Source organism: Perognathus longimembris, unplaced genomic scaffold (genome assembly GCF_023159225.1).
Source record: "Perognathus longimembris pacificus isolate PPM17 unplaced genomic scaffold, ASM2315922v1 HiC_scaffold_4568, whole genome shotgun sequence".
NCBI classification, from domain to species: domain Eukaryota; kingdom Metazoa; phylum Chordata; class Mammalia; order Rodentia; family Heteromyidae; genus Perognathus; species Perognathus longimembris.
The window spans coordinates 103,610-130,115 of NW_025959899.1; the positions used below are offsets into that span (position 1 = coordinate 103,610).

The 26,506-nt window shown below is 54.8% G+C and overlaps 1 non-coding gene across 1 annotated transcript; it reads right to left on the bottom strand.

Moving 5' to 3' along the window:
* Window positions 1-13,319: 13,319 nt before the first annotated feature.
* On the bottom strand, window positions 13,320-13,425 carry LOC125344869. Its single transcript, XR_007209661.1, has one exon. It is a non-coding gene; the product is annotated as a U6 spliceosomal RNA (small nuclear RNA).
* Window positions 13,426-26,506: the final 13,081 nt, after the last annotated feature.

The following is a 26,506-nucleotide window of genomic DNA, read 5'->3' on the forward strand; positions in this document are numbered from 1 at the left end:
AATTTTATGCAAACCCTTTGAATGAAGCGTGCACTGCAATTGTGATTAATACAAAATGAGATTGCAAGAAAATAGCAATTACTTTCACCTCCTATTGTCATACACCACCATGAATCTTGGGTAATGAAATTACATCTTTTAGAGGGACACAAATTAGATCCTATTACACCTTTCATGGCCACCTCTGAGGCCTTCCCACTGCCTTGGAGAAAATCCATGGACCAGTGGGTGCTATCTTACACACCTAGTGATCACGACTGCACTGGCTTGGAAGGCAGGCGTAACGCAGATGGGGACAGGGCAACGGTGCTTCCGGAGGCTGTAAGATGGGGGGGGTCACCTCCTCATCTGTCCCCTGTCCCCTGCACACACGGGAGGTCACCGCCATCCCCTGTCCCCTGCACACACGGGAGGTCACCTCCATCCCCTGTCCCCTGCACACACAGGAGGTCACTGCTGTCCCCTGCACACACGGGAGGTCACTGCTGTCCCCTGTCCCCTACACACACAGGAGGTCACTGCTGTCCCCTGTCCCCTGCACACACGGGAGGTCACTGCTGTCCCCTGCACACACGGGAGGTCACCGCCGTCCCCTGTCCCCTGCACACATGGGAGGTCACTGCTGTCCCCTGTCCCTTGCACACACGGGAGGCCACTGCTGTCCCCTGCACACACGGGAGGTCACCGCCGTCCCCTGTCCCCTGCACACACGGGAGGTCACTGCTGTCCCCTGTCCCCTGCACACACGGGAGGTCACTGCTGTCCCCTGTCCCCTGCACACACGGGAGGTCACCTCCATCCCTTGTCCCCTGCACACATGGGAGGTCACCTCCTCCCCTGTCCCCTGCACACACGGGAGGTCACCTCCTCCCCTGTCCCCTGCACACGCAGGAGGTCACCGCCGTCCCTTGTCCCCTGCACACACGGGAGGTCACCTCCTCATCTGTCCCCTGCACACACGGGAGGTCACCTCCGTCCCCTGTCCCCTGCACTCTGTGGGTCCACTGCCGTGCCTAGGTCTTGGCAACCAAGGAGCCTCGGTGTGACCTCGCCTCAGGAACTCTGACTGCTTCAGTCTGAAGTTTCCTCCTGATATTGATTTCTGACCATTCACTCCGCAGTGATAAAGCGTGTATCATGAGTTGGTGGCCACGGCGGCAGCTGACCCCAGAGCTCGGCCCCTGGGCGTCCGGAGTCCGGAGCCCGGAGCCCGGAGCGGAAGGTGCACGGGGCTCAGCTCCCACCTGACAGAGGCCCGGCAGGGAGAGCTGCCGACTCATCCGCTGCTCAGCCCGTGCTTGGGTGCTCAGCCCCGCGGCCCCGCGTGCTCCCGGTGCCCTGCCAGGCTCCCTAAAGCTGAATAACTTCCGGAGCAGCAGCCGTCAAGCAGCGACAACCTGACCAAGAGGAAAGTTGCCTTAAAGTATAAACTTTTTTTGTAAAGGCGTGAACAGACATTTCCAAAACAACCCCAGCTCCTGGTGCCTAGCAAAATCTAAATATCAGGATGAATAATAACAGGCAATGAGGTTGATGCCCTTGCTGTAGCCGTGCCCCAAGGTCATGCTGGTCACGACTCACCACACCTGAGCCTGAATTTGGCTCCTGCTTCCCCTTAGGAAGCCTGTGGATGGTCAGAGGCCAGGCTGGCTGAGCTCCAGGCTGGCTGAGCTCCAGGTTGGCTGAGCTCCAGGTTGGCTGAGCTCCAGGTTGGCTGAGCTCCAGGTTGGCTGAGCTCCTGGCTGGCTGAGCTCCAGGTTCTCGCTGAGCTCCAGGTTGGCTGAGCTCCAGGCTGGCTGAGCTCCAGTTTGGTTGAGCTCCAGGTTGGCTGAGCTCCTGGCTGGCTGAGCTCCAGGCTGGCTGAGCTCCAGGTTCTCGCTGAGCTCCAGGTTGGCTGAGCTCCTGGCTGGCTGAGCTCCAGGCTGGCTGAGCTCCAGGCTGGCTGAGCTCCAGGTTCTCGCTGAGCTCCAGGCTGGCTGAGCTCCAGGCTGGCTGAGCTCCAGGTTGGCTGAGCTCCAGGTTCTCGCTGAGCTCCAGGCTGGCTGGGCTCCAGGTTGGCTGAGCTCCAGGTTGGCTGAGCTCCAGGCTGGCTGAGCTCCAGGCTGGCTGAGCTCCAGGTTCTCGCTGAGCTCCAGGCTGGCTGAGCTCCAGGTTGGCTGAGCTCCAGGTTGGCTGAGCTCCAGGTTCTCGCTGAGCTCCAGGCTGGCTGAGCTCCAGGTTCTCGCTGAGCTCCAGGTTGGCTGAGCTCCAGGCTGGCTGAGCTCCAGGCTGGCTGAGCTCCAGGTTCTCGCTGAGCTCCAGGCTGGCTGAGCTCCAGGTTGGCTGAGCTCCAGGTTCTCGCTGAGCTCCAGGTTGGCTGAGCTCCAGGCTGGCTGAGTTCCAGGCTCCTTGAGCTCCAGGTTTGTTGAGCTCCAGGCTGGCTGAGCTCCAGGTTGGCTGAGCTCCAGGTTCTTGCTGAGCTCCAGGCTGGCTGAGCTCCAGGTTGGCTGAGGTTGGCTGAGCTCCAGGCTGGCTGAGCTCCAGGTTGGCTGAGCTCCAGGTTGGCTGAGCTCTAGGCTGGCTGAACTATAGGCTGGCTGAGCTCCAGGTTGGCTGAGCTCCAGGTTGGCTGAGCTCCAGGCTGGCTGAACTATAGGCTGGCTGAGCTCCAGGTTGGCTGAGCTCCAGGTTGGCTGAGCTCCAGGCTGGCTGAGCTCCAGGCTGGCTGAGCTCTAGGCTGGCTGAGCTCCAGGCTGGCTGAGCTCCAGGCTGGCTGAGCTCCAGGTTCTCGCTGAGCTCCAGGCTGGCTGAGCTCCAGTTTGGTTGAGCTCCAGGTTGGCTGAGCTCCAGGTTGGCTGAGCTCCAGGCTGGCTGAGCTCCAGGTTCTCGCTGAGCTCCAGGCTGGCTGAGCTCCAGGTTGGCTGAGCTCCAGGTTGGCTGAGCTCCAGGCTGGCTGAGATCCAGGTTGGCTGAGGTCCAGGTTGGCTGAGCTCCAGGTTTGCTGAGCTCTGGGCTGGCTGAGCTCCAGGTTGGCTGAGCTCCAGGTTCTTGCTGAGCTCCAGGCTGGCTGAGCTCCAGGCTGGCTGAGATCTAGGCTGGCTGAGCTCCAGGTTGGCTGAGGTTGGCTGAGCTCCAGGCTGGCTGAGCTCCAGGTTCACTGAGCTCCAGGTTGGCTGAGCTCTAGGCTGGCTGAACTATAGGCTGGCTGAGCTCTAGGTTGGCTGAGCTCCAGGCTGGCTGAGCTCCAGGTTGGCTGAGCTCCAGGCTGGCTGAACTATAGGCTGGCTGAGCTCCAGGTTCTCGCTGAGCTCCAGGTTGGCTGAGCTCTAGGCTGGCTGAGCTCCAGGCTGGCTGAGATCCAGGTTGGCTGAGCTCCAGGTTCTCGCTGAGCTCCAGGCTGGCTGAGCTCCAGGCTGGCTGAGCTCCAGGTTGGCTTAGCTCCAGGTTTGCTGAGCTCTAGGCTGGCTGAGCTCCAGGCTGGCTGAGCTTCAAGCTCCTTGAGCTCTAGGTTCACTGAGCTCCTGGCTGGCTGAGCTCCTTGCTGGCTGAGCTCCAGGCTCGCTGAGCTCCAGGCTGGCTGAGCTCCAGGTTGGCTGAGCTCCAGGTTGGCTGAGCTCCAGGTTGGCTGAGCTCCAGGCTCGCTGAGCTCCAGGCTGGCTGAGCTCCAGGTTGGCTGAGCTCCAGGTTGGCTGAGCTCTAGGCTGGCTGTGCTCCAGGCTCGCTGAGCTCCAGGCTGGCTGAGCTCCAGGTTGGCTGAGCTCCAGGTTGGCTGAGTTCTAGGCTGGCTGAACTATAGGCTGGCTGAGCTCCAGGTTGGCTGAGGCTGGCTGAGCTCCAGGCTGGCTGAGCTCCAGGCTGGCTGAGCTCCAGGTTGGCTGAGCTCCAGGTTCACTGAGCTCCAGGCTGGCTGAGCTCCAGGTTGGCTGAGCTCCAGGCTGGCTGAGCTCCAGGCTGGCTGAGCTCCAGGTTGGCTGAGCTCCAGGTTGGCTGAACTATAGGCTGGCTGAGCTCTAGGTTGGCTGAGCTCCTGGCTGGCTGAGCTCCAGGTTGGCTGAGCTCCAGGCTGGCTGAACTATAGGCTGGCTGAGCTCTAGGTTGGCTGAGCTCCTGGCTGGCTGAGCTCCAGGTTGGTTGAGCTCCAGGCTGGCTGAGCTCCAGGCTGGCTGAGCTCCAGGTTGGCTGAGCTCCAGGCTGGCTGAGCTCCAGGCTGGCTGAGCTTCAAGCTCCTTGAGCTCTAGGTTCACTGAGCTCCTGGCTGGCTGAGCTCCAGGCTGGCTGAGCTCCGGGCTGGCTGAGCTCCGCAGTCTGAACCCTGGTGACATGCAGCCTCTGTCATCAAGACTGGTGATCCTCTCTCATGAGCAGCATGCCCGTAGCCTTCTGCCCAGGTGTCAGTTTCCAGGAGAGTGTGTGGCCGATGAACAGAGGACCATGGGACCCACTCAAAAGGCTTGTCACCAAGACAAGCATGAAGGACTGTAGGCAACCATTTGTCAAAATAAATCAGATCCCCAAAACAAATAAAACTAAGCAAAATCCCTCTCCCCCACCTCATGAAGCAGAAGAATAGGCTCAGAGCCCTGGACCACTGGTAGGGCTTCATGGATGGAGACAGACCCCCACATGGAGGGCGGCCCAAGAGCAGGGAAGGCTTTGGTACATGGGAGGGGCCCTGCTTAGAGCAGGCAAGTGTTCCTGGCCGGGAAGTCAGCTCTGCCTCCTTGTCCTGAGGTAGCTCAGGGTGCGGGCTGCCGAGTAGGCTCTCCTGGCACTCCTGGGTGCAGGGCAGACTTTTCCCTCAGAGCCCTCTCCAGAGGCCCTGCAGTGCCGCTGACTCGGGTCCGGCGCTCCGGGAGGCCTTGGAGGCGCGCTTAGCTGCAGCGGCCTTGGCTCCTCACTGCTGGCCAGGGCCTCCGTGTGCCCATCCACTGCGCTCTGGGAATCAGCCTGCTTTCCATCCTCACCACGGCACAGAGTTTGTCTACATGCGTTGCTTCTGGCACCGCACAGCCAGCTGGGCCTCCCCTTCCCCCCAGAATCTTCCCACGGCGCACTGTCAGGGCTGCTTAGAACTCTTCATCAGAACTTCTTCTTGAGAGATGGAGAAGGAGCAGATTGGCTACGGTGTGCTGAGCGTGTGGCGGTGAGGTATGCACCAGCAACCACGGCTCAGCTCACTGCGAGGAGCACCTCGACGCTCCCTGGCTTCCCAGAGAGGGTCCTGAACCCAGGGCTCTGCTGAGAGTCCCTCCCCCCCCCTCCCCGTCCCCGCTTCCACCTGCCCTGTGGGGGGAGGGGCTGTGGGCCTCACTCCCTCCCCCCCCCACCCCCCCAGGCCTGAGCTCAGAGGCCCATCTGCGGCTGGCTGTGTCTCCATCTGGTAAATGTCTGCAGACGCTCAGCTCAGCCTGCCCCTTTCCCATCCCCGAGCTCCAGGCCAAGTGCAACCCTGTACTTTGAGGGAGGAGAATTTCGAGTAATTGTGGCCTCTGAGGTATTTTTTGGCCGGATTCGGGACTTGGCCTCAGTGTGGAATACAGAATGGGAGAAATTGCTTCACGGAGGTAGGGAACAGGGAGAAAGCCCATTTTTATCTTCATGGGAGACAAAAAGGGTTCCCAGACACAAAAAGAAGTCCTTTAAAATTAAATTCATTAGATGAAGGATATGTAAATTACCTGAAGAAGCGGAACCCTGTAATGTTCTCAAAATTCTGCAATAGCTTATTTAATTAGTATTTTAATTTATCAGAATAATTCTTTGCACCTGACAATTTATGCGGCATTATAATTAAGCACCATGTAGCAACAGTGGAATAATTTTTCCTCCTCTCTTTGTCCCGGCTATTTTAACCTGAAAGGATGTGTGGAGTCTCTTCTGCAATCTGGATGACAATGGGGCAGCTTAATGGCTTTGCTTTGGGAAAGAGGAGGAGGGTGGGCTGGGAGGGAGGCTGCCCCACCCCCTCCCTCCCCCAGGCCGGGAGAGCCCTGTTGATTTCCCTGGAAACGCCGTGGGTCCACGCTTCCCGTCCATGGGTCCTCCCGCTCTGCCCCCACCTCCACGTCTCACCTCTGAGGAAGAGAGAACAGGAAGAGCACCAGGGGACCCATGGCCCCTCACCTGCGGCCGGCCGGACACACACACGCACACACACACACACACACACACACCCGTATTTGCGCACCGTGGTTGGTGGCAGGCAGCCGGAACCTCAGGGAGTAACACCATGGCTAAATGAGGGCTGTTGAACAGAATGATTCGCCTCCTGCTCCCACTTTTCATGAACACGGGTCCCTCAGCAGGGTGCAGACCCTCGAGGGGGACGCTCAGTCAGCGGCCTGCACATAGTTTGCATTAGTAAAAATATCGACTGTAAGGTGGGTGCCGGTGGCTCACACCTCGGATCCTAGCTGCTCAGGAGGCTGAGACCTGAGGATCGCGGTTCCAGGCCAGCCCAGGCAGGAAAGTCCATGAGATTCTTATCGCACAGTAAACTACTCAGAGAAGGCCAGAAGTGGTGCTGTGGTTCAAGCGGTAAGGCACCAGCCTTGAGCACCAAGAGGCTCAGGGACAGAGCCCAGGCCCGGAGTGCAAGCCAGGACCAGCAAAAAAAAAAAAAGACTACTGTCTAATTGACCTTTCAAAAATCAGAATTAAACTTCCTTCAACTTTACATATGTCTGAAAGCTATAATATTAATGTCATATTTTCACAATTTTAATTGTACACTTAAATATCTTAAACGAGAAGAATCTTTTCAAAAATATAATTTAAATTTTCAACTTTGGATACATTTATATTTTATATTTTAAATATTTTACTGCCTCATTTTGTACCTGTGTACAAATTCTGTCTAGATAAACAATTATATAAATAAATTTAATTGAACAAGAATCCCAGTATTTATGCAACAGTAATTTAGGCACCTCAGGTTTGGCTGATTTACAGTTTAAAGTTTCTTTTTCCAAAAAGAAAATACAAAATTATATTTTTCAAGGTGTGTATTTTTTGTTGGCTTGAACTCTGGGCCTGGGTGCTGTTCCTGACCTTCTTTGTGCTCAAGGTTAACACCCTACCACTTGAGCCACAGCACCACTTCCAGTTTTCTGGTGGTTAATTGGAGACAAGAATCTCACAGACTTCTGTGCCTGGGATGGCTATTCATTCAACCATGATCCTCAGCTCTCAGTCTCCTGAGTATCTAGGGTTACAGGCGTGAGCCACTGGGGCCAGGCAAGACAGAATTTTCTTTTTCTTTTTTTTTTTTTTTTTTTTTGGCCAGTCCTGGTGCTTGGACTCAGGGCCTGAGCACTGTCCCTGGCTTCTTTTTGCTCAAGGCTAGCACTCTGCCGCTTGAACGACAGCGCCACTTCTGGCTTTTTGTATGTATGTGGTGCTAGGGACTCGAACCCAGGGCTTTATGTATACAAAGCAAGCACTCTTGCCATTAGGCCATATTCCCAGCCCAAGACAGATTTTTTTTTTTTTTTGGTGGGCCAGTCCTGGTGCTTGGACTCAGGGCCTGAGCACTGTCCCTGGCTTCTTCCCGCTCAAAGCTAGCACTCTGCCACCTGAGCCACAGCACCCCTTCTGGCCGTTTTCCATATATGTGGTGCTGGGGAAGCGAACCGAGAGCTTCATGTGTTGGAGGCAAGCGCTCTTGCCACTAGGCCATATTCCCAGCCCCCAAGACAGAATTTTTTAACAGGCCCTTAGCTCAACACAGACTTTGGATTATGTTGAAACTCAGCATGGGACTTCTTGGTAGTCTTGTCTTGAACCTCTCAAATGTCAGGGGCTCCTCAGAGCCCTATCTGTGGCTAGTTAGTAGCGTGGAGACCCCCCCCCCACCAAGCCCAGGAGAAGCTCCTGCCTACAGCTGTGAGGGTCCTTGGGGTCTCCTTGGGGTCTGCCCTTGCTGCTGCCTGGACTGTGCCACTACCACGCTGCCCGTGGGTTAGGGCTAGTCACTCCATGTCCTTGACCAGCGTGAGCCGCTCTAGGCCCGCACCCAGTGCGAGCGGCTCTGAGTGTTCACCCAGCGTGAGTGGTTCTGAGTGTTGATCCAGCGTGAGCGGCTCCGCGTGTTCACCCAGCGCGAGCGGCTCTATGCCCGCACCCAGCGCGAGCCGCTCCGAGTCCTCACGCAGTGTGATCTGCTCTATGCCCGCACTTAGGTCCCTTTTCTCAATGCGCTATGATCTGAGGAGCAGCAATAACATAAAACACCAGGAAATGTTTTGATGCTCATTATGTTAGGTCAAGCCATCTGAAAGCAGCCTGTTGCCACAATGTTTCCATAGTTAATTTTGCTCACTGTCAGGAAGAATTAAAATAACCCTGAAACATAACTTCTTTCCTGACAATTACTAAATCAGAGATACCATTTAGAGCCCAATTCCAAGAGAGGAAAAGGGAAAAGGTTGGTGCCCCAGCCCTTCCTCTGCACAATTTGTACAGATGCCAGACTTTAGTGTAAAGACAGGGTGGGTGTGGGGGGGGGTCATTAGATATTTCTCTCATGGGTGCTTGGCCACCTCAGCCCTTGGCAGCTACACAATTAGAATCAGCTGGTCAAATATATACGTCTAGCTTACTTAATCATCTATCTACTGCCGATCTACCTGTCTAGCCATCTATCCACCATTCGGCTAATCAAATCTACCTATTCTGGTATCTTAACATCTATCGAATCATCTGTCTACCCGTCACCTATCTAGGTGCCTATGTAATCGTCTATCCTCTGTCTATACAATGATGCATACTTCATTTGGCTATCATCTGCCTACCTATCCTTCTACTACCTATCACTGCGTCCATCCATCCACCCATCCATCACCTATTTATGCATGTATGTATACACACATATATACATCTGTCTCTCAACATATGTATCTGCTTGGATTTTTAATAAATGTTTTATTGAATCTAGAGCTATGGGGAAATTAGCACCATTAGCTCAACAAATGAACATGCCAATCTCTCCAGGTATTTAGGTCTTTCCATAAAGTTAAACAGTTTTCCGATAGGATTATGCATATTTAAAATATATTCCTTGTATCTTTGTGCTTTTACACATGATTACCACTTTTAAGCTGCCCTTTCTAACCCCCTTCTTCCTCCCCTCTCCCCTTCCCTCTCCTCTTTTAGAGTGACTGTCATTAGGTAGCCAGGCTGGGGCACCCCCTCAGCCTTCTGAGCCGTGAGTAAAGTTTTCAGCACAGGATTGCAAGGGATTCTTTTTTTAAAGGAGAGAATCCTCTTGTTTCCATTTCCAGGAACCAGTGGTTTTCACCCATGATTTCACACCTGACCATCCTCCTGAACATTACAACTCACTTGGTCACTTGGGCTGCGTGCGGTGGAGGCCTGGCCACAGGTGGTGAGATCTGCGAGGGCTGGGACCCAGTGCCAGGTCCCTGAGGGTGCTGCTCTGGGAAGGGACTGAGGCAGTTCTCCCGGGACCTTGCTGGTTCTCAGGAGAGGGTTGTTACGAGTGAGCAAGCCAGGGCCTTGAACTGCTCTCTGGCTTCCTGCCTTGCCAGGTAAACTCTCTCTCTCTCTCTCTCTCTCTCTCTCTCTCTCTCTCTCTCTCCCTCTCCTGCTCCCCCAGGAGTCATGGATGCCTGAGGTCCTCACCCAGCGGTGCCTGTTCGCACTTTCAGCCTCTAAAATCTGTACGATGAGCTTGTTTACCTCTTGAGGTTTTAGTAATGGGACATTTTAGTAGTGGCAAAGGGACCAACGCGGTTTGCCTGGACATTCTTTTATACTGTGTGAGTACACCTTGTGAAAGTTGTTAGTATCCAATGTCAACCCAAACAACAAAGCCGTGCATCAAGCTGGGGGGTTCTAAAGGCAGGGGCCTCACACCCAAGTGCCCGATGACAAAACCAGTGCGAAACCCAAGCTCGCACAAAGGCCACCACGGCCTTACAAAACACATCTCCATCAGACATCTGCCCGGAAGCTCCCTTCAACCCCGGGACCAGGGCTACCACTGTTACCCGCCGTGCAGCCAGGGCGACTGCTCCAAAACAACCCATGTGAGCTGTTCGTTCTCAGTGGGACAACACTGCCTGCCATCACCTTGCGCGTGTCACACACAAGCCCTCAGACTGCTCCGCACCCCGATCAACTCATTTTCCTATAGAATCTGCTCGTTGTTTTAGGCTGACAACAGATGTACACACACACACACACACACACACACACACACACACACACACACACACACACCCCAATAGGACATATTCTAAGAAATTATCAATAGTGATTTTTATCGTCATGAAAACTTCATAGAGTGTACTTAATGAATCTGGACAGCACATCAGCTGCATGGTGTGGCCACCCATCCATCCTTCATCTACCCTCCATCCATTGTCTACCCCTCATCCATTCATCCATTGTCCACCCATACATCCATCTATCCATCATCCATTCATCCACTCCTTATCTGTCACCCATCCATACATCCATCTAATATCCATCATCCATCCTTCCATCCATCACCCATCCATTGTCCATCCACCCATCCATCATCCATTGTCTACCATCCATCCATCCATCATTCCATCCATCCATCCATCCTTCCATCCATTCATTCAACCATCCTCCATCCATCCTCCATCCATCGATCCTCTATCCATTGTCCATCATCCATCATCTATCCATCTACCCATCCATCCATGTCCATCTATCATCCATCCACCTTCATCCACCATCCATCCATTCTTCATCTATCTTCCATTCATCTACTGTCCATCCAGTATCCCTCATCCATCTATTCTCCACTCATTCACCCATCCACCATTCACTCATTCACCAATCCATTCATTATCCATCTTACATTCATGCATGCATCTATCCATCCAACCTCTATCTCTTTTTCATTTATTTGACATGGTCAAGAGATGCAGTAAACACAAGATCTCTAGGCCACTGCCAGTGCCAGATGCCATAAATTTTATAATAATTTCCTTCTTATAAGTAGAAATACTCTGAAATAATGATTTAAGAATAATATATCAAAAAACCCCAAACAAACAAACAAAAAACAAAAGAAATATAGCAACTACACAAGCCCGTAGCATCGCTGTTATTATCGAGCATAAGGTACTGTACAGAACTGTACCACTGTGCTTTTCTACGGCTGCCGGCATAGCAGGCTGTTTCCTCCAGCATCCCTGTGGGAGTCCAGTGTCCTGTTACACGACAAGGGCTGCAGCATCACTAGTCACAGGAGCTCTTCAGCCCCCTCACCTAGGCAGCCGCCCTAACACCTGTGTGTGGCCATCCTCAACTTGTACTCCACAGCGGATGACGAAGTCCTTTGGCGTGGTTATACTCCAGGCCGAAAGCCTCTATTTAATCAGAGCCTTTGTTCTATTCATCTATTGTGATTGATGACATAGTTAAACTTTATTCTTTTTTTTGTTTATTACTTGAACATAAATTTTTTTACAAGGTGTTGTGCAAAAAGTGTACAGTTACATAGTAGGGCAGTGTGTACATTTCTTGTGATCTTACGACCTGTTTTTCTATCCCTTGTCTGGGTCAGGTAGACAGACATATATACAATATACAATGTATCAAGAACATATACACGGGGCTGGGGATATGGCCTAGTGGCAAGAGAGCTTGCCTCGTATACATGAGGCCCTGGGTTCGATTCCCCAGCACCACATATACAGAAAACGGCCAGAAGGGGCGCTGTGGCTCAAGGGGCAGAATGCTAGCCTTGAGCAAAAAGAAGCCAGGGACAATGCTCAGGCCCTGAGTCCAAGCCCCAGGACCGGCCAAAAAAAAAAAAGAACATATACAGTATTCACAGACTTGGTCTCTACTGTCTCTCCGTCTCCCTTTGTTAACAGTCATATATCAGGGAGACCATGCCCCTTTGTTTTCTGTGTTCTAGGCTTGTCTCGCTCAACATTATTTGTTTGAGTTCTGACCATTTCCCTGCAAACAACAATATTTCACCATTCCTAATCGCTATGTAGTATTCCATTGTGTATAAACTTTATTCTTATCATCCTGTATTGTCGTTACGTATGCACCCTATATGCTGTTTCTGTTTTTAAGCTGTAGGTCCAGAGATTTTGGTGATTGTGTTTAGCAAACTCCTTTATTAGCAAATACCTTCACTCTCTTTCCCAGCATTGTGAACTCCGGTTGCAGTACCCTCTCAACGTACTGCTTCTCGTTATTCTGTTTTTGTCTCATCACACGTGACTATTTCATACAGCTTACTTGCTTGGATATGTTCATGTATTCAATATTTTCTTTGCTCATTGCTTCTGCATCTATCTTCTTTATGGGATTGTTTCCTTTTGCTGTTATAAACTCTATGACATTGCCTAAATGAAGATCCATAGAGACTTGATTTTCTGAAAGCATCTCTGCAGAACCCTTGTCCTTCCTTAGTCCTCACCATCAATGCTTCACGTGGGATCTATAGTGGCTTGACCACGGTCTGTCCCTGAAGGTCCGTGTGTGTGTGTGTGTGTGTGTGTGTGTGTGTGTGTGTGTGTGAAGTGTGGTTCCCTGTGTGACAGTGAGTGTGGGTGGCTACAAGCTCTTGGGACGGGTCAACGCAGTTCTTGTGGGCTGCTCGGTTCCCATGTCAGTGTGTTGTTGTGGAAGGACAGGCTGGCCCTCAAATCTGCTCCTTGTCTTCTCTGTGACCCTTCTGCACCTGCTTGCAGCATGAAGATGCTTTGAGGCCCTGGCCAAGGCCACATGGAAACGGGCTAGCACTGATCCCATCCTTGGCTGGCGAATATACCCCTTCGGAATATGGAGGAGTTCTTCTGCTTTCATTTCTGCTCCCCAGAAACCAGCGAGAAGTCAAACTGCCTTTCTTTTGGGCGCCTTGTCTATTCTCCCAGGTGCTTTTGAGATTCTCTGTGTCCTTATGTTCTGCAGCTTCACCACCAGCAATCTAGATGGAGATTTTCTTTTCATTCCAACAAACTTCTGGAATTTGAGGGTTAAGTGTCCTATATCAGTGATTAAGAAACTTCAGCCATATTTTCAAAGAGTACCTATGGAATATATTTCCTCCTGCAACTCCTATTTAAGGTGTGCAAAGTCTTTGCGGTGTCTTCTAGGATTCTTGGTGTTTTGTGGTTTTTTTTTTTACATTTTTATTTTTCTCTGTAATTAACTGTACAAAGGAGTTGCCATTCAACGAGGTAGTATATAAATAACAAGGAATTTTGATCAATGTCACCCTTTTTATCATCTTTCCCCATCACTCCCAATCCCCCCTTCCCTCAATTTTCTTAAATTTGTAGACTATGCATTGAATTTGATGATGGCACCCTCCTTCCACTTAAAATATGGGACGCTTCATGAATTGGCATGTCATCCTGGCACGGGGTCATGCTAATCTTCTCTACATGGTTACAGGTTTTATGTATGTGCTACCGGAGTGAGCAATGGGGTTCTCCTGTTAAATTTTAATCTCTTTAATTCTTAGTCTCTCTATGGGATGCATTCTAGAGAATTTCTTTAGACCTATCTGTCGGTTCATTAAGTTCTTCATCTCGCAAGTGAAAATTTCCATTATAGTACCTTTCTTTTCTTTTTAAGTCTACTTTGAAAAATGTTGAGACACGTTAAGATCTTTGTCTGCCTCTGGATGCCCTTTCTATTCCTGTAAAACGTCCAAGCACACAGGTTTGTGTCGTATGCCTGATGGCATCTGAGGCTTCTGTGCCATCCATTTCTTCTGGCTGCCTTTACTTCGGTGCCTTAGTCCGGCTATGTTTTAGAATTTTCTGTTGGTGATTCCCTATTTCTTGGAATTTCACCGACAGGAGTCCTTTCAGGGCAGAGGAGAGGGAGGATTCCCAGAGAGGGCTGCCCTTCTTCCTTCCAGGAGCCCAGACATCCTGCCCACTGGGGACATTCCACCTGGCTCTACGTTGAGGCCTTACTGACTACCAGGCAGGTTTGGCTGGACCCTGTGTCTTGTGGGGGCTGACTCGGGTTAATACCAGAGGATGAACTCTCTTCTTGCACCCAGTTGGCCAGAGGAATGTGACGACTCCCCGTGGCAAGACTGGGGGCCCGGGGGCATGCGACAACTCCTCCACAGCCAGATTGGGGGTCCAGGGGTTACCTATCAGTGGCCTGTCATTCGGAGTTAAGTAGCTAGAGTCCCCACGTGGGGTGGTAGAGCTCTATCTGCCTGGCCACGCAAAGCAGGCCCTAGCTCTTCCTCCAACTCTCCAGAAGCACCAAGGCCATGAACAGTGAAATTGAAGTTCGCCTTGGCTTGGTAGCACTCTCGGGATGAAAATCGCATCAGTAGTCTGGTTAGGTCCCTGGACTCCTGCTTTTTCTTAGTTTGGGATCACTGAGATTTCCATAACTGCTAGGTAGCTGATGAGAGTTGAGGGATCTGTGGTGATTTTCTTGTCTGTCCACTTGCCTGGATTGACAGACAATAGATTAGTGAGGCACAGACAGGTCTTTGGGTGCCTGTGCGATCAGATCCTGAGGTCTGGGACCGATGGACAGATGGATCCCTTTGTGGATTTGGACCACGAGGGCTTGTGGAGTGGAGGAAGGGAGTGGGGGACGGGAGTGGGGGACCTGGGTGGTGCACTCTACCAACGATAGCACTGAGGGCATCCCTGGGGACTGTCTTGCCCCAGCCTCTTCCTGTGACCCTCTTCTGTGCTCTCTGGCCACCACCACGTGAGTCATTTTGTTCCACCCTGCCCCCCTCATGGATAGACCTCCCTGGGAATGGGGACTCAAGTCAATCTTCCCCTCTCCAGGTTGCTTTTCTTGGATACTCGTTAGGTCTCAGTGACACAAAAGCCGGAGTCGTATCTGTATCTTCATAGATCGCCATTAAGCACTGCTCTCTGAATAAGGGTTCGTCGTACCATCTACTTCTTCAGTGAACCGATGGGAGCAGTTTTCTGGGAGACGTTCACCCTGCCCCTGGCTCTGCAGTGGCCGCTCTGTAGGACACTAACTCTGGTCACAATATATGTGCAGTGGCTCTAGGCTACCGGGTAGGCTGCTCCCTATGTGGGTGGTGGGCCTACTCTTGGCTGGGGCCTGGGTGCGGTGCTGCTCTCCCTGTGTTCAGTATTGCTCCTCAAACTCTGGTCAGCCCCTGCAGGGGCCAGGCTGAACAGCACTTTGCAGCCAAGTGGACTGGCCTCCGGGAAGGGCTCAGCAGGTGGTGGCCAAGACCAGGCAAGTCAGCTGGGCTCTCACTGTACCCAGTTCACCTGGGAAAGTCAGGCTGTCTTCGGACTTGAGTTCACATTTTGTGGCCAATATACCCATATCAAATTGCTGTCTTCTAGTTAGTTTTGTGCAGACAGAAGGAGCTGACACTGGAGGGGTGGGGCCATGTCATGGACCTGACACTGGAGGGGTGGGGCCATGTCATGGACCTGGACTGGAGGCCACTGGAGGGGAGGGGCCAGGTCTTGGAGCTGACACTGGAGGGATGGGGCCTGGTCCTGGAGCTGACACTGGAGGGGTGGGGCCTGGTCCTGGAGCTGACACTAGGGGGGGTGGGGTCAGGTCCTGGAGCTGACACTGGAGGGGTGGGGCCTGGTCTTCAGAGCTGACACTGCAGGGGTGGGGCCATGTCATGGAGTTGACATTGGAGGGGAGGGGCCAGGTCCTGGAGCTGACACTGGAGGGATGGGGCCTGGTCCTGGAGCTGACACTGGAGGGATGGGGCCTGGTCCTGGAGCTGACACTGGAGGGGTGGGGCCTGGTCCTGGAGCTGACACTAGGGGGGGTGGGGTCAGGTCCTGGAGCTGACACTGGAGGGATGGTGCCATGTCATGGAGCTGACACTGGAGGGGTGGGGCCTGGTCTTCAGAGCTGACACTGGAGGGGTGGGGCCTGGTCTTCAGAGCTGACACTGCAGGGGTGGGGCCTGGTCTTCAGAGCTGACACTGGAGGGGTGGGGCCTGGTCTTCAGAGCTGACACTGGAGGGGTGGGGCCTGGTCTTCAGAGCTGACACTACAGGGGTGGGGCCATGTCATGGAGTTGACACTGGAAGGATGGGGACAGGTCCTGGAGCTGACACTGGAGGGGTGGGGCCTGGTCTTCAGAGCTGACACTGGAGGGGTGGGGCCTGGTCTTCAGAGCTGACACTGGAGGGGTGGGGCCTGGTCCTCAGACCGTCGTCCAGGTTCTGAGGGGCTGGAGGCCTCGTGTGTACCACACATGCCCACTCGCTCAGTGCTCAGTACTGCACCCGCATGCAGCTCCATCCTCACACACTTCCTCTGCTGGAGTCCTGGCCTGATCCTGGCCATGGCCCCGCCTGGGCCGCAGACAGCTCCCCAGTGGCCGTGGCGTTAGCCTCGGTGCTTGGCAGCTCCCAACCTGAGTTCTCAAACGTCTCGTGGAGGAGCCGGTGTGCCTCCTCCTCGACAGCCGACTCCGGGAGACGTCTCTCCTCCCGACTGACAGGTCCACCTGCCAGTGTCCACGCTGTGGGTGCTTGTGTGTAAGTGGGTAAACAAATGAGACCTAATCTGAGTCTCCTGTGGATCTGCAGTGAACACACCGCTCAGCCACGTGGTAGCAGTCATGACAGGCTGGTAAAAGCCAATGTCAGCTTCAATTTCCAAGTCATTTTTCAAATTATTTTAATTAGATTTTGTTTCAATCTCACTTACATTAATTTAATATCTAATATCAACATTTCAGTCTTCAATTTGTTCAAATGACTTTTTCCCAGTCTTTCTGGTGTCTGGAGTAATTTAAAATACAGTGTTTATCTTTAGCAATTTTCCATGCCGGAACCAAGGTGAGCGGCTATGCTCGGCGAGAGCGACAGGAAGGGAGGCCGAGTTCCGCCGGTGCGTTGGGAAGTGGAAATCTGTCCTCGTATCTGTTATCTATAGACACTCGAGTGAGCAGGTAGCACGGGGCTAGGAGCTCATAATAATAAGATTCTCCACCCATGTCTCATGTAATTGGCTTTCCCAATGCAAATGTCTGTGAATTCTGACGAAAGCTTGCGCTAAAGGCATCTGGATTAACAGCTGTCTCTGCTCATCCACACAATTGCTGAAAACTTTGGCCCTAAGCCACCAGACCTGCAGCCAACCGTTCTCCCGGATGTGCAGTGGCCTTGGTTCTGTGTCTCCTCACACGCTGCTCACTGTCCACCTGTTAGCGGAGGCCCAGGGGGCCACGTGGGGAAGACACAGAGCCCGGCTGGGCTGCTGCAGGCAGATGCAAGAGCCGGCCTCACTCTAGAAGTCAGTGATCACAGATCCCTGGGCCATCACTGCTTTTGAAAAGTTGGAAGAACTTAAAGCTGAACATACTCTTTGAATTACAACAGTATAAAGCCAAAGCAAACTATGATCTACATGGCAAAGGTAAATAAAGAAATAGGAAAGACGTATGAGAAACGGAAGATGTAAACAAGATGATGAATTAAAAATGCAAACAGTAATGACAATAAATGTAAGTAGGCTAAAATTATCCTTCTAAAACCAACTGATCCTCTCATCTAACTTTCTTTTATGTAAATATATTTGAAACAAGGCAGTTCATAAAGGTTAGAAATTGAAAGGACAGGAAAACACATCAGGTACAGACAGAAATAAAGAAAGGCTCCTGGTACTAGTATTAAGATGATGTACTTTGTGGTTATTTACTGAAGCAGAATACAAAGGGTTATATCACATTAATTTCTTAAAATCATGACTGGGTAGGTCAAGAAATAAGGTGTTGAAGTTGACCCAGAAGAATGGATAAAGAATTGAATCCTGCAGGTTGCTGTCCTTGCTGGCAGCTAAGGCCGGAGCTGTGTGAAGCGGGCTCCGCGGCTCCTACGGAGGAGGGCAGGGCTCAGCCCCTACCTCGCCGGGGGAGAGCCTTCCCACACGCTCAGGACAGGACAGCCACCCCAGGACGCGTTTCCCGAGCCCCGGGGAAAGGCGTAGAACTTAGTGACTAAAGATGATTTGATGGTGTTTGGCTAGCCTCTGTGGTCAATGTAGACACAAAATGTAGTGGACCAGACATTGAGCCTCACAGAAGACATTTTTTTTTGTCTCCACAGTAATGATATAACTAAAAGTCTCTACCCATAATCCAATGAAATTAGAAATTCATAGCCAGGGTTAACACTCCAATCTATTCTCACTGAAATACTGTCTTTAATGATCTTAGCTTAAGAAAGAAATAGAAATGGAAACTACAGAATACTTTGGAAACCCTGACAGTGAGACTTCACAAGGAGAAACTGAGAGGTGACCCCACGTCCCTCGGGGGCCGAAGGGCACAGCTGCTTCTATGCGGATGCGAGGCAGGTGCATGCCCTTAAAAGACTCAAAGGAAGATAGCTTGCAAATGTACTTAAGGAAGGGGTAGGTATTAGGTAATAAATGTGCACAGGCATGAATGACAGGGCCCAGGCATGGGGGTACACACCCACAATGCCCGCTACTCCAGCGGAAGGGACGGACGACCAGGTCCCAGGCCAACCCAGACCAGGTCCGTGTGAGACAAACTGACAGAAAAAGTCAGCAGAGTGGTTCAAGTGGACGAGCACTTGCGGTCGAGCTGGAGGCCCCGCGTTCCATCTCTAGTGCACAAAGAGACAGACAAGCAAATAATCAAAGGGAGACAGGATCGGACGAGTTCAAGAGCTTGATTGTAGAGGGAAAGACACCAACTCTCAGTAGAAGTCAAATGAAAGGGAGGCGGGGACAACGCGAACCCTGGGCTTCGCCCGTGGTCCTCGCGTGGAAAGGCGCGCTCACAGATGCCGTAGGAGGTGAAGCTGTGTGGATTCTAGAACGCCCTGTGCAGCATACGGTCACGATGACAATGCTATCTGTATATTAACCCATCAAACGTAGGAACTCATAAGGAGTGGAAGAAAGGGATCTGAAGAGGGGATGGGAGGAAATGGGAGGGCTTTCTATTCATCTTCAGGAAGAGGGAGGAAGTCCTGTGCCCACAGAAAACCTCCTCCAAGCTGTGGGGGTACAGGAGGCTCGTGTGCACACTGTGGGGGTGCAGGGGCTCACTGACTGCTGTTGGATGATCTGGAGTGGGGATGGGGTGCAGGGGGGTCACTGACTTCTGATGGATGATCTGGGGTGGGGAATGGGGGTGCAGGGGTCACTGACTTCTGTTGGATGATCTGGGGTGGGGATGGGGTGCAGGGAGCTCACTGACTTCTGTTGGATGATCTGGGGTGGGGATGGGGTGCAGGGGGGTCACTGACTTCTGTTGGATGATCTGGGGTGGGGATGGGGTGCAGGGGTCACTGACTTCTGTTGGATGATCTGGGTGGGGATGGGGTGCAGGGGGCTCACTGACTGCTGTTGGATGATCTGGAGTGGGGATGGGGTGCAGGGGGGTCACTGACTTCTGATGGATGATCTGGGGTGGGGATGGGGTGCAGGGGTCACTGACTTCTGTTGGATGATCTGGGTGGGGATGGGGTGCAGGGGGGTCACTGACTTCTGTTGGATGATCTGGGGTGGGGATGGGGTGCAGGGGGGTCACTGACTTCTGTTGGATGATCTGGGGTGGGGATGGGGTGCAGGGGGGTCACTGACTTCTGTTGGATGATCTGGGTGGGGATGGGGTGCAGGGGGGTCACTGACTTCTGTTGGATGATCTGGGTGGGGATGGGGTGCAGGGGGCTCACTGACTGCTGTTGGATGATCTGGAGTGGGGATGGGGTGCAGGGGGGTCACTGACTTCTGATGGATGATCCGGGGTGGGGATGGGGTGCAGGGGTCACTGACTTCTGTTGGATGATCTGGGGTGGGGATGGGGTGCAGGGGTCACTGACTTCTGTTGGATGATCTGGGTTGGGGATGGGGTGCAGGGGCTTCACTGACTTCTGATGGATGATCTGGGGTGGGGAATGGGGGTGCAGGTGGGGAGGGGGATCACTGACCACTGCTGGATAATGCAGGGGGTGTTGAAGAGGGGTGATGGGGAGTGGGGTGGGGGAGGTTCACTGAAGTCCCGGGTGTGTGACACGTAAACCACTCTGAACAGTTAACATGCCATTGCCAACAATTGTCTTTCTAGTTTTTAAACTCCAAGGGAGAGGGGCAGGGAAGAAAGCAGACCCGCAGCCGGCGGCTCTCCCTGTGTCAGGGCCTTGGGCTGCCTCCTGAAGGCAGACAGCTGGGCTGCAACCTGCGCTGCAGAACTGAAATCCCGTGGCCCTCACGGGTGGAGCCCCCGAGGCCTGTGTCACCCCGGAGCACACTGAGGCAGGAGGAGCAGCACGGGTGGAGGGCTACCCACCCGGCAAGCCTCTGTGGAGCAGGGGCCGGGGCCGGGGCCGGGGCTCCTCACCTGCCCAGCCTCGCGGGCCCCATCTTTATTATTTATCAGCCCACGTGGGTCTCTGCCACCGTCTGAAATCAGCCAGAGTCAGGAAAACATTTTCAATATTTCAACTGACTGCTTCACTAAGTCACAAGTAACACCACTAATCCTCAAGGTCACTCACTTACGAAAATCTATTTGCTCTGCTCGGGAGCAAAATGAAAATACATATTACAAATGACGCCAGCGGGAAGGGAGTGGGCCGGCTCACCAGGCCTCCCCGCGGTGCCCGGCTGTTAGCACCGTCCTTCTGGAAAACCACTGGCTTGGGGACACATCTGTTTGCAGCCATGCCTGGTGTCAACGCTGGCCTCAACTCTAAGCAAAACACGGCCGTGTGCACGGCCGCCATCTGCCCACCCAGCTCCGCGCCCACGGGGTGCAGGGTGCGGCTCGCCGGGCCCCTCTCCCAAGGGCACGCCTCTGCCCACCTATGAGTCACCAGAGGGGGGGCCTTGTGTGGAGGAGGGAGGGAGGGAGGGAGGGGCGAGGGGAGGGAGGCAGGGACTGGGAACAGGATGAAGACTCCGAGTTCCGTCTGGGGCTCTCAGGGATTCCCGAGCTGTGGGCTCACCCGTCCCCCCCCCCCCCAGGCGTGCCGGCATGCAGTGAGGGTGGCCATCACACACACAGGAAATGCACAACTCTTCTCTGTTTTTCAGAGTGCTTCACTGCTTCTGTCATGTCTCTTCACGCGCGCCACTTTTCCCTCGTGCAGTCTCCAGCCTGCTGTCAAATCTGTCCAGTAAGCTCTTCATTTTACCCGATCAAAACATCTACGCTGTCCTGGTAAATAATCTCCCGCCCCCCCCCCCCCCCGCCCCTCCGGAGAGGCTCACCGTCCGCTCCTGGGAGCGTGTGCGCCTTTAAAATGCTCAGATGCCTTTAGGATGGCCGCTTTAACGTTTGTCTGGTTTACGTCCTGACGGTGGCCATTTGGTTCTTTCTTACTGTTGTTTATTTTTCACGTTGTTGTGAGTTTTGATGGCATGCTGGGCATTGCAAATGGTAAAACAGCACTCTGGCCACGGTGTGTTATTGCTTTTAAAATTAGACGTAACGCGGAGTTATCAGTCTCTTGTTCATCTGTGTGAGCACCAGGGTTGTTGTTTTTGGTTGTTATTTGTACTTGGTACTGGCCCTGGGGCTTGAACTCAGGGCCGGGGCCCCGTCCCTGGGCGCCTGCGCCCAAGGCTCATGCTCTACCACCTGAGCCACAGCTCCATTTTTGGCTTTGGGGTGGTTACCCTGAGATGAGCGTGGCATGGGTTTCCTGCCTGAGCTGGCTTCCACTTGCGCTCCTCGGGCTCGGATCGTAGGCCCGCACCCCCGGAGCCCGGCCCCTCGGTGCAGTTACTGACACCCCAAGGTGGACCCCCGGTGCTCCCAGCCCACGGCGAGTGCAGCCCACGCTCCCCGTTACCCTCTCAGCACACCCTTCTCGTGCGAGGGGGCTTCGTGCCTGCACCGGGCTCAGTGCCACCACCGCGCACGACGCGGAGCCTCCAGAAGGATGTCCCTGTCCTTTCCCCACCCCTGGGACTGCGTCCCCACCCTCAGGACTTCCAGACCAGACCCCAGAGAGCATCCTCAGCCCCCCTGCCCCCCCGCCCGCGTGTGCAGCCAGAAGATCCTCCTGCTGCACTGCCCCCCCCAGCCCCCCCAGCCCCGGCCTGCCCACCAGTGAAGGCGCCCCACACCGCCGGGAGGCTCGCCCCGACACAGGCCCTGGAGCCCAGGACGGCTCTGAAAGCAAACCAGGGCACGCGGCACCCCTGCAGAACTCTCCATGTCCAGGGGTGAAGCTGCTCCTCCCGTCTCCAAGCTTGACTCCTCTTCCCGCCCTATCCCACCCCAGCCCCGAGCTCTGGAGCCCTGCGTGGCCGTGAGCCGCCTCCCTCCTCCCCCGTGAGCCCCCCCCCCCCCGCCCGCGCTCCTCCTCGCTCAGCAGCACCCCGTGCCACCCCTGGCGACTTGGAAACTCAATAGCTACGCGACACTTCCCCGCTCTCTCTAGCCTCCCTTTCCTTTGACAATGTCAAGGCAGAGCTTCGAAGCCCTGTGGCCTGTGGCGTGGCTCAGATCCGAGCAGACTGCGGGGGGGGGGGGGGGGCGTCTAAATACCTTTTCATGCCTAACTCAGCCCAGGCTGATCAAACGAAGAGCACTTTGCTCCAAGCGGAGGGCTCTGGACACGGGAGGCTGCCTCAAAGCCGGCGTGACACTCGGCAGCCAGAGGCTCGCGGCGGTTATGAAAGACATCCTCGCTTTGAACAGTTGACTGTTCAGAACCAGTGGAGCACCCACCGGGCCGGAAATCCCATCTTAACCCACACGGACAAGCAAGAGAGAGACAGCCCTGGGGTGGGGGCACCGGGAGGGGGGGGCAGCCCACGTCGAGCGGGGCCCAGAGGGCCGGGCACACCCCACACCGAGCCAATGGGTCGATGGGTGCTGGCCACTGCTGGTCCAGAGAGGACCTGGCCCAAGGTCCTGGTATGAACGTGTGTCAGGCTGCCTAGGAGGAGGCTGAGCTGATGCAGCACAGGCGAAGGGGCCACCTCGACAGGCGCTGGCCAGGCCCTGCTGCTGCTGCAGTGCGCGCGCGCGCGCGTGTGTGTGTGTGTGTGTGTGTGTGTGTGTGTGTGTGCAGGCCAGGCTGGGGCTGCTCCCCTCCCCCCCCCCGCCCCCGCAGGGGACCAGAGCCACCCTCTGCCCTCTGGCTAAGGAGCAGGGAAGGTGGGGTTCCAGCCTGGTGTCTCCTGCACCAGCACCTCAGCTCTCCACGTCAGACCCTCCACCCAGGAATTACAGGGGAGCCACTTCAGGAATGCAGACTTGACGGTGTTAGGGGAACCCCCCCCCTTCTCCTTAGTATCAAAGGCACTATATTTCTGATACTTTAAACATGACGGTTTGTAATGAAAGTAAGAAGCGTTCCAGGTTAGCAGAAGGGTCCTGCTTCCCACCATGGATGTAAAAAGGCACTCTGACCTGAGGGGCAGTCACAGAGACGATGCCCCTGCATGCACACAGCCCCCTGTACCCCGAGAGTTGACACCCTGTGTGCACACAGCCCCCTGTACCCCGAGAGTTGACACCCTGTGTGCACACAGCCCCTGCACCTTAAGAGAAGACACTGTGTTCACACAGCTTCTGAACCCTGAGAGAAGACACCCTGTGTGCACACAGCCCCCCTGTACCCCGAGAGTTGACACCCTGTGTGCACACAGCCCCTGCACCCCGAGAGTTGACACTCTGTGTGCACAAAGCCCCCATGTACCCTGAGAGGTGACACCCTGTGTGCACACAGCCCCCATGTAGCCCGAGAGTTGACACCCTGTGTGCACACAGCCCCTGCACCCCGAGAGGTGACACCCTGTGTGCACATAGCCCCCCTGTGCCCCAAGAGTTGACACCCTGTGTGCACACAGCCCCCTGTACTCTGAGAGACAATGCCCTGTGTGCACATGACCCCTACACCCCAACTGACCTGAGGGGTGACCACAGAGATAAGCCTGTGCTGCAAATGCGTTGGGCTGAGGAGCTGGGAGGCTGCTGGCCCTGCCCGCCCAGGCGCAAGGCCGCCAGCCCTCCGGCGGGCCTCCCGGGACAGGGCAGCCCTGCTACGCCTGGCGTCTGTGCGCCCTGGTCACAAGCCAGGGCTGGCTGGGACCGGGCACGACCCCCAGAGCGCCGTGAGGAATCAAAGCTGTCCTCAACAGTGACGGCAGGGCCGGCCTCGCCGGTGGGCAGGGACAGAGCCCCCCGGAGGAGGAGAGACCTCGGCAGCCCAGTGAAGGGCGGCTGGTCTCGGGGAGAGGGAACGTGGAGAAGACAGACAGGGTGGGCTTCTCTGAGCTTGCCAGCGTGTGAAGTCTGTTCGGCCGGCCCATCCCCTGGGAGTCTGTGGGGCCCTCCCGGCGTCTGAGGAGACGCAACCAGAAGACGAAAGAAACGACCCGGCAGCCCTTGGAGAGAAAGGCGCCTTCAATCTCGGAAACCCAGCAGGGAAATGCCACTTGCGCACCGAACGAAGCCCCCGAGCGTGCAGATGCTTCCGTTATTTTTTCACGCCACTGCACTTGTCTGTGTTTGTCGCAAGGCAGTAATCCTGCATCTCACCATTCTGACTCATCTTGTGCACAAATGAGAAGCTTTTAATTATTCACATGTAGCCCAGACGCTTTGGTTCTGCCGCCAGCGGCCCGGGGTCTGGCCCCGCCGGGGGGCCCGGCCACCCACCTGCCCACCTGGCCTCCCGGCACCGGGGAGGCGGGGTGCACCACAGGAGAGCACGAGCGGGGGGCGGTTAGCTTCGTCCTCATTGCAGATCCTGGGCGGGACGCTGTTTACCTGCAGTGCTGTTTGGGAGCCAGCGGGGAGACGAGGCTGGGAGGGAGGAGTCCAGTCAAAGTCACCAACCAAGTGCTGGGGTGGGGCTGGGCTCAGGACTGCTCAGTCCTCTGGGGGGCCCAGACTGCCCGGTACCCCGACCCTGCCACTGCCCAAACCACACTGGCACCCCAACCACGCCAGTGCCCCAACCACGCCAGTGCCCCAACCACGCCAGTGCCCAAACCATGCCGGTACTCCAACCATGCCAGTACCCAAACCATACTGGCACCCCAACCACACCAGTGCCCAAACCATGCCAGTACCCCAACCACGCCAGTGCCCAAACCATGCCAGTACCCCAACCACGCCAGTGCCCAAACCATGCCAGTACCCCAACCACACCAATACTCCAACTACGCCAGTGCCCCAACCATGCCAGTACTCCAACCATGCCAGTACTCCAACCATGCCAGTACCCAACCATGCCAGTACTCCAACTACGCCAGTACTCCAACCATGCCAGTGCCCAAACCACACTGGCACCCCAACCACACCAGTGCCCAAACCATGCCAGTACCCCAACCACACCAGTGCCCAAACCATGCTGGTACCCCCAACCACGCCAGTGACCAAACCATGCCAGTACCCCAACCATGCCAATGCCCAAACCATGCCAGTACCCCAGCCACGCCAGAACCCGACCACGCCAGTGCCCAAAGCAGTCCAGTAGTCCCCAGGCCTCCCCTGATCCCAGACATCACCCTGCTGGCCGATGCCATCCCTAGGGAGACCTCAGTCCACGCACGGCAGCAGGCTCTGTGCTTGGTGCCTTTTATCCTTTGCTAAGAAGTGAAACACTTTGTACTCCACTAAAGGGATTTCTGGAAACTTCAAGGAGAGCAGGGGCTCGTTTCGTGAGTGGTCTGGTGTCTTTCAGCCCTTCTCAAAAGCCGCCGGCCCCGCCCCCGTCTGTGCTCGGCCCTGTGCACGCAAGCCTCTGCACACCACAGGCCTCGGCACACAGGCCGCTGGGGCGGGGCTTTCTCACCCCGCAGGGCCCGGCTTTCGGGTGGCCCTCGGGACCACGTCCCGCGTGACGCCACGGGATGCTCCGCCAGGGCCCACGAAGGGGCTGCTGCATGGCCTACTAGCCCAGCGCATGACGAGGCTGCCCTGCCGTCGCTGGAGCCGGGGGGCCCGGGGCCCACGCAGCGGTGTGTTCAGCAAGGCCTTATCGTGACAGGAGTGGAGGAAACGGGGGGCGGGGGGGGGATGGCGAAGGAGCAGAGGCAAGCTGGAGGACTACACGACCTTTGTGTTTTGAGGTCGCGATCGCCACGTTCGTGTTTCCTTTTCCTTCCCTCTCAAATGTGCATGCCCCCCGACGACGTGCCATTGGAGCAGCTCCGCCTGAGAAGGCTCTTCAGATGCAGCTCGAGGAGCCATTTCCAAATGTCAAATTAGAGGCCTTCTGCTGACAGCGAGGCCCTGTTGGTTTCTGGGTTAGAGCAAAGGCTGCATGTTTGACCTTGAATTGTTTCTGCTGTAATTGCCTAAGACACCATGAGTGTGTGAATGTGTGTGTGGTTTGTGTGCACGTGTGTGCTATGTGTGTTCATAGGTGTGGTGTGTGTGAGGTGTGCAGTTTACGCATATGTGGTCATGTTTCTGTGTGTGTTCCATGTGAGTGCTGTATGGGTGTGGAAATGTGACTGTGTTGTGCACGTGCATGTGTATATGTGTGGTATGTATCTGTGATTGTGTGCATGAGCGCTATACTTGAATGCGTTGTGTAGGTAGGTGGATACACAT